The following is an 8308-nucleotide window of genomic DNA, read 5'->3' as shown; positions in this document are numbered from 1 at the left end:
CTTTTTCATATCACTAAAATTTTAAAATAGAATTGGGTATGTCCTTTTATTTGAAAACGGGCTTTAAATGACCCATTAATAGATTTTTTAGATTAGTCATCCCCAAACTATTTCTTTTTTATTTAAATCGTCCCCAAACTATTAAATTAAACAATTCAAAAGAAAATTTGGGGATATAAATGGAGAATGTTCTTGATATTGTTAAATTAAAGGCAAGGGAGACGATTATTTTATTATCCTCTTATTTTGTCCTTAAAAATTGCTTATTCCGAAAAAGTTTACCAATTTTTAATTAAAATTGTTCTTTCGTCTAAGCATGTCTTAGGGTTCTTTCGTTTCGTTCTTTTTGTCCTTTTCTATCAAGTCGACGATAAGCAGTACAGATTAAAGTAGCTTTTGTTTTATTTGATTTTGAATTAAAAGTATTCCAAAAACAAAGAATCAATATATTAACATCAATGGAAGAGGAACCAACAAGACTTAATATCGAAGATGAGAAGGAAGATCCAGTTCTGGGGCAAGAAGACGATGCTGACAGCGAAGATGAATATAATTTTTACATGGTGGTAAGAGTCCTAACTGACACCATGGTACACTTTCTTTCAATGAGGAATACCCTTGTAGGGTTATGACATCCGTTTGAGGGAGTTACAATTACAGAAATTGAAGACAAAAGAGTGTCATTTCAATTTTATAACATGATTGACCTGAATAGGGTTTGGGATGAAATGCCCTGGTTTTTTAATAGGATCTGAATATCTTCCACCATTTAATGAAAAGAGAGGATCTGGTCGAAGTCCCTTTTTTTCACATAAAATTCTGGGTACAAATCCATAATTTTCCAATAGGGTTTATGTCAGAAGGGATGGCACAATAATTTGGAAATTTCATTAGGGATTTTTTAGATTATGATGTTGTGGCAATAACTAGAGCAATAAAAAAATTCATGCGTATCAGGGTAAGATTAAATGTTCGTCTCTCATTAGAAAAGAAGAATCGTATAATTTATGAGAATGATAATTCTTCATATTCCAATATAAAAAATTGTCTTTGTTTTGTTTCTTATGTAGACGTTTAGGGCATAAAGAAAGTTTTTGCCCAATAAAGTTATCTATGAGATTAAAGAGGCAGAATGTGGGTGGGATAGTTCACTAAGAGCCCCATCAAGAAGGGAGGAGCAAGCAATGAGTAGATGGTTGAGGGAAGATTCGAAAGAAGGAGGAAATACTAATGTGGATATGAAAAATAAGAATGAATAAAGGGCCACTAGATTTTCCAATACAAGGCAATCGGACCAAATTAGAAACACGAGGATGATTACTATTCCTAATAGGATGGTTAAAAACGGTGGGTGAATAGGTGAAGAACGAAGTCGAAGGCAAGGGATAAGTTTGGACCATATGAACTCATTAGAGGTAAATCAAGAGCTGGAAGATAGATCGATGGGATTAGTAGAAGGGAAGAAAAGGAAAATGGTGCAACAAAAAGAATACATAAGAGACATTGCTTCTATATATATGGAGTTGGACAATGATTTATCGACGACCACTATGAAGCAGGCCGACCAGTCACAATAAAAACCTTAAGCTAGAATGCTAGTGGCCTAGGGTAATCGCGGACAGTTAGATGTCTCAAATACAAATTAAGACAAGTTCAGCCTCATAATTTTTTCTTATTGAAATAAAAGTAAGTATGAAAAAGATAGAAAGTATAAGAAGGAAGTGTGGATATGCGAATAGGATTATTGTAGGTGCTAAAGGTTCGAGAGGAGATTTGTCATTAGGATGGAAGGATAACTTGAATGTTACTCTTAAAAATTTCTCGAAATCACCTAATGAAAGTTAAGGTAACTAAAGAGAATGAAGAGGTGTGTTGGAGGCTTACAAGTTTCTATGGTTCCCCTGTGGAACAGCTGCGGAAAGAGTCGTGGAACTTATTAAGACTGTTAAAAGGGAATAGTCAATTTTCGTGGCTGGTTGTGGGTGATTTCAATGAGGTAATAAATTCTTTTGAGAAAAAAAGGAGGTCGTATGCGTGAAGATAGGCAAATGTCTACTTTTAGAAAAGTTTTAGAAGATTGCGATTTAAATAACCTTGGTTTCTTAGGACAATAGTTTACATGAGAAATGAAGAGATTACCGAAAAACAACATTAGGGAAAGGCTTGACAAGGGAGGTGCAAGTTCAGCTAGGTGGAAGATTTTTTCAAGATTTTCGGTTGTTCATTTAAATCATAGCTTTTCTAACTATTGTCCATTATTAGTTGTTATAGGAAAAGGGAAAATGGAGAGGTTAATGCAAGGTGACTTTCCTTTTAGATTTGATGCGAATTGGATTTTGAAAGAGGATTTTGTGGATCAAGTTAAAAAAGGGTGGGACTATTATGGGATTGCGTTACCAAAAAAACTTGATGGGTTGGGGAATTCATTAAAAGAGTGGGTGAAAATAAAAAGAGGACTCTGGTATATAAGAAGGGAGGATTTGAATTTAAGGCTTAGTAAGCTAAACAAATGAAGAAACAGATAAAGAAAACTTGGCAGAAATTACCAAGATTAAGTTAACTTTAAACATGGAAGAAGATAAGGAAGAACTTTTCTAGGAGCAAAGGGCAAGTGTGAATTGGCTTCGAATGGGGGATCGTAATACAACATTTTTCCACAGTTTTACCTCATACCAAAAAGGAAAAAAATACAATTAAAGGCTTGGAAGATGACAATGGAGTATGGATAAATGATAATGAAAGAATGGTAGAGTTGGCAACCAGTTATTTCAAGGATTCTTTTCTCATCGAAACTTGTACAAAATAATGAAAGGTTGCTAGCTGAGGTACAACTGTGCATAACAGAAAGTCTGAGCGAAGATTTAATGGAAAAATTTAAGGAAGAAAAATTAGTGGAAGCATTAAAATTAATGGCTCCACTTAAGGTATAAAGGAGGGATGGACACCCAGCCTTGTTCTATCAAAAGTTCTGACATAATGTGGGGAGCGAGGTTTGTAAGTTTTGCCTTGAGGTTTTGAATGAGCAAAAAGATATAAAAGAAATAAACAAAACAAAAATAGTGCTAATTCATAAAATACCTGCACCGAAGAATATAGGACAATTCTGACCTATCAGCCTATGTAATATGCTTTATAAAATCATCTATAAAACAGTGGTGAATAGGTTCAAAAGAGTTCTTAGTCTTTGTATTAAGGAAACACAAAGTTCTTTTGTACAAGGTAGACAAATAACAGGCAGCATACTAGTGGCATACGAAGTTTTACATTCATTTAAAAATAAAAAAAGGTAGAGGAGTAAGTTCTTTTGCACTGAAGCTAGATATGAGTAAGGCTTATAACAGGGTGGAGTGAAGCTTTCTAAAGAGTATGGTGAGAATATTAGGTTTTTGCAAGGATTGGATATAATTATTATTATAAGATGTGTAAAAGGTGTCTCTTATTCAATATCCCTTAATGGAATCCAAGGAGAGGACTTCAAACCTTCACGAGGGCTACGACAAGGGGACTTCCTAAGCTCATATCTTTTTATTATTTGTGTAAAAGATTTTTCTACATTATTTGTAGACGATAGTATCCTATTTAGAGAAGCTTCGATAAAATCAGTGATTAAAGAATACAAGGAGGTTTCGGGCCAGCTTGTTAATTTTGAAAAATCTTTAATATATTTCAGTAGCAACGCGGATGAAGGAGTACGAAATTAGGTGGGATATGTGTTGGGTGTGCAAGTCTCAAATAACCTAGAAAGGTACCTCGGTCTACCAACTATGGCGGGAAGACAAAAAAAGAATGCTTTTGTGGATATTAAGGAAAGATTTATTAAAAATATAAGTAATTGGAGTGTGTGTAATTTGTCAATAGGGGGAAATGAGGTGTTCAGTAAGTCCATTTTACAAGCCATCCTGATTTATACCATGCAGTGTTTTAAGTTGCCTGTTTTGTTTTGACTCGAATTGGAAAGCTTAATGTGTAGATTTTGGTGGCAACTTAAAATCAAATAAAGGTATTCCTTGGAGCAGTTGAAGTGCATTGAGCAAACCAAAAGCGCGAGAAGGAATTGGGTTTAAGGAGTTGTCAAAGTTCAATTTAGCCCTATTGGCGAAACAAGGATGGAAATTAATCAACAATCTTACTTGTTTGTTTGCACAAGTCATGAAAGCTAGATATTACCCTCAAGGGGATTTTATAAGTGCAAATTTGGGCTCTTACCTTTCTTTTACTTGGTGCAGCATTTGGGGTGCTCGTGGACTGTTGGAAAAAGAAATTAGATAGAAAATTGTTAATGATGAATCTATAAATATCTGGAACGATGTGTGGCTGCCATGGTCTAGAGATGGAAGAATAAAGTGTCAAAATATTAACATTAATTATACTTCTGTTGCGGATTTGATTAACAGTGAAATGGTTTTCTGGATAAGTGAAGAGTTAAAAGGCTTGTCAATGAAGAGTAAGTAGAAAGAATACTATCGATTCCGCTGACCAATAGCAAGCAAACAGATGAAGTACTTTGAAGGGGTGACAACACTGGAATCTACACTGCTAAAAGTAGGTATAAATAGCTAATTACAGAAGATAGAAACGAGCTGGGATACAACAGTACAACCCAAACTGAAGATCCAAACAATTATTTTACAAATCTATGGAATCCTAAAGTCCCTAGCAAAATCAGAATAAATCTATACAAGATCACAAAAGATTTTATGCCCACATTAGGTACTCTTAAAGCCAGAGAACTAATTGAGAATATTTTTTTCTCAGGTTGCAAAGAAGAAGAAGAAACCATAACTCATCTTTCAGAGACTACAACTTTACAAAACTTGTCATGCAAAAGTTGGGGATAACTCCCTCAACCATTAATAGAGAGCAAAGTTGGAGGTAGTGGTTAGTAGCTGATTTTGGTAATAGAAACTCACAGGAATGCTCAATGATTGCTATTGTTTTTTGGGCGCTGTGGTATAACAGAAATATAACACATCATGAATGAATAAAATATAAAGTACAAGAGGTCGCAGGATTTATCAACGCGTATAAACTGGAATTAGAGAAAATAGCAAACTTACCCAAGGTTACACAAGAGACACGAAATGAGAGGTGGAGGCTATCAGACAATAAAATGGTTAAAGCAAACTTTGACGCAGGAGACACAATATCTATGTCTAAATAGGATACTATCATCTACAAATCTATGTCTAATGTTAATTAAATAGATCCATGTCTACAAATCCTATTTAAACATGTTAGAGTCTCTTACATTTCCCATCGGGTAAGCACATGAAGCCATAACAAAACCTTCTATATTTCTAACTATAACTTCTGATATGGATCTATCTAAGTGACATAATATCCATGTCTAATGTTAATTAAATAGATCCTATTTAAACATGAATCTAGTTATAGTTATGTCTAAATAGGATACTAGCATCTACAAGTCCATATCTAATGTTAATTAAATAGATTCTCGCTGGAAGACATAATATCCATGTCTAATGTTAATTGATATTAATGTCACAATTTTCTGACCATTTTAGAAACTGGTAAGAATTTAGAGTCAAAGAGTCTTCCACTAGTGGTAGCCCTATTCTATGTTTTACAGCCCCAGTCTTTATAGCTAACAATTTCCCATCCTATGGGTTTTCAAATGGATTGACTGAAAAATTGCATCGTCTTTTTTAGGCCATATCTGAAAGTTGAACAATAGTTATACCTATCACATGTGAATTTATTAATTAACAAGGAAGAAGAGTCAAAAAGTTCTTCGTGAAGTGGATGAGATGACCTACACAACTACCAAAACCCCTAAAAAAAACCAAACTTGGTCAGAAATGGAGATCGTTGAATTTAACTCCATCTGTATACTGACCCATCACGCTTGCTAGTCTCTTTCTTTGATTTTTCGTTTGATTTCATTTGTTCTCATTTTACAAAAAAAAAACCCCAGAGGGGAAGAAGAAGATCTTCACGACTATGGGTATTTTTTATGATTCATTTCGTTTTATTTTTTATTGCTTTTTACCTTCAGAATTGTTTTTAGTGAAATTAACGGAATTTAATGATGTGGGTTTTGATTTTGGAGTTAATTATTAAACAAATATTTTGTCTTTATTATTTTATCTGGGATTTGATTTTTCAATAAAAATTTTGGTAGGTTGATTTTGGTTTTTATGTTTTTTTGTTTTTTGTAGGAAGAAAATGTTTCTCTTTTTCTTACTGAATCAAAACTAGGTTTGGGATTTGGTTTGGTGGTCTTTTATTAAATCTGTACTTACATTACTGTGAAGAATCTTGATTGTTTGAATTAAGAAGTCAAAACTAATACCCCCTTGTGGATGGCTTTGACAGATTGATTGCTAGTGTTTGAGCTTGGATTCTAAGGTTTTGGGATATTCATTTGAAGCTTTTTAAATGGTTTGACTTTGTAGGTGCTTGTAAAAAACTGGGATTGACTTTTTGTAGTTCACTTTGCAGTTTGGTTTTTGGAAACGAATAATTCGAAGAATCAGCTTATTGATCATCTAGGTGTGAATAAGACAGGGAAGAATATAAGGAAGAGCCCATTGCATCAACTTAATTTTGGTAATAATGCTACTAGGGAGCAGCTTCAACCTCAGGTTTACAATATCAACAAGAATGATTTTCGGAACATTGTTCAGCAGCTCACTGGTTCACCTTCACGCAATAAGCCTTTGCCCAGACCTCCCTTGAATCCTTCCAAACCCCAAAGTATGAGGTTGCAAAAAATTAGGCCTCCTCCATTGACACCCATGGGTTGCCCCTATATTCCAGCTTCAGCTTCAGTCCCTGCCCCTGCCCCTGCCCCTGCCCTATCTCATGCACCAGCTTTAGTTCCCCCTCCTGCTCACTATAATAATAGCTTAGTTAGACCTGGTCAATATGGACAACCATCACCTGGAATGTTGCAACCTATGATACCTGGAGATGCTATTTGAGCAAACACAGTTGAATCTCCAATCTCAGATTATATACGATACCTTATATATCCAAGCCCAGTTGGAAAACAAGTTCAACCTCAACTATACCCCCCAGTTTCGGGTGACCCTCATGTTCCACCACCTTCTTCTGGTTTACTTTATAATCCACCAATGTCAGCTCTTTTTTCCTCTAGAGGAGTCAATGTTGCTGTACCACAAATGCCTAATCCATCTTCTCAACAAATGAATGGTTCTGTTCCACCGATACCAATGAATGGGCCTGCCCTTTTACCCTCACCAACTTCTTAGTTTATGTTAGTACCTCAAGGCTGCAGCTATTTTTAAAATAATAAGACTGCGGCTATTTTTAAAATAATAAGACTAAGTCTTAGGGGGATTTGTTAGCTTTAGTAGCAATTTGAATTTATTTCTTGTTGAGGTTGTTACTTAGGACTTGTATATAAGGGCTGCTTTGTTAATCAATTATATTATCCCTTCATTTCATCTTTAGTTCTATATTTTATTTAAGTCTTTGCTAAACCAACAGTGGTATCGAAAGCCATTTTTCTTGAGGGACTTGTGAGAAAAGTTTTGTGAGAGTTCTAAGAGAAAATTTGAAAGATACACTTGTGAGGTTTTTGAGGAAAATGGAATCGGGATCGAGTAACCTGTCTATCTTAGCCCCACCTGTGTTTGATGGAAAGAATTATCAAGCATGGGCTGTGAGAATGCAAGCATACATGGAGGGTTGTGATTATTAGGAAGCTGTCGAGGAAGACTATGAGGTGACTCCACTTCCTAATAATCCAACCATGAACCGGATCAAAATGCACAAGGAGAGAACCACCAGGAAGGCTAAGGCAAAGTCTTGTCTTTATGCTTCGATTTCGCCAGCCATATTTAATAGAATTATGGCTTTTGGATTAGCGAAGGAGATATGGGACTACCTTAAAGCTGAGTATCAAGGAGATGAGAAGATCAAGAGCATGAAGGTGTTGAACTTGATCAGAGAATTCGAGAGGCTGCAAATGAAGGAGTCTGAGTCAATCAAAGAATACTCAGACAAGCTGATAGATATTGCCAACAAGGTAAGAGTTCTTGGGACTGATCTCTCTGATTCTAGACTAGTACAGAAGATGCTTGTCTCTGTGCCTGAGAAATATGAAGCAACTATGGCCTCTTTTGAGAACACTAAGGACTTGACTCAATTGAGAGTAGTGGAGTTGATTAGTGCTTTACAAGTACAAGAGCAAAGGAGGCTAATGAGGTAGGAAGGAAGCATAGAAAGAAGCATAGAATGAGCATTAAAGACTAAGATGCAGCAAGGCGAAAAAGGAGAGGAACGGAAGTGGAATGGGAAGAAGAGTGATTGCAATAGTAGT

The sequence above is a fragment of the Gossypium hirsutum genome, chromosome A08 (genome assembly GCF_007990345.1).
Source record: "Gossypium hirsutum isolate 1008001.06 chromosome A08, Gossypium_hirsutum_v2.1, whole genome shotgun sequence".
NCBI classification, from domain to species: Eukaryota; Viridiplantae; Streptophyta; class Magnoliopsida; order Malvales; family Malvaceae; genus Gossypium; species Gossypium hirsutum.
This window is presented reverse-complemented; position numbering follows the sequence as displayed.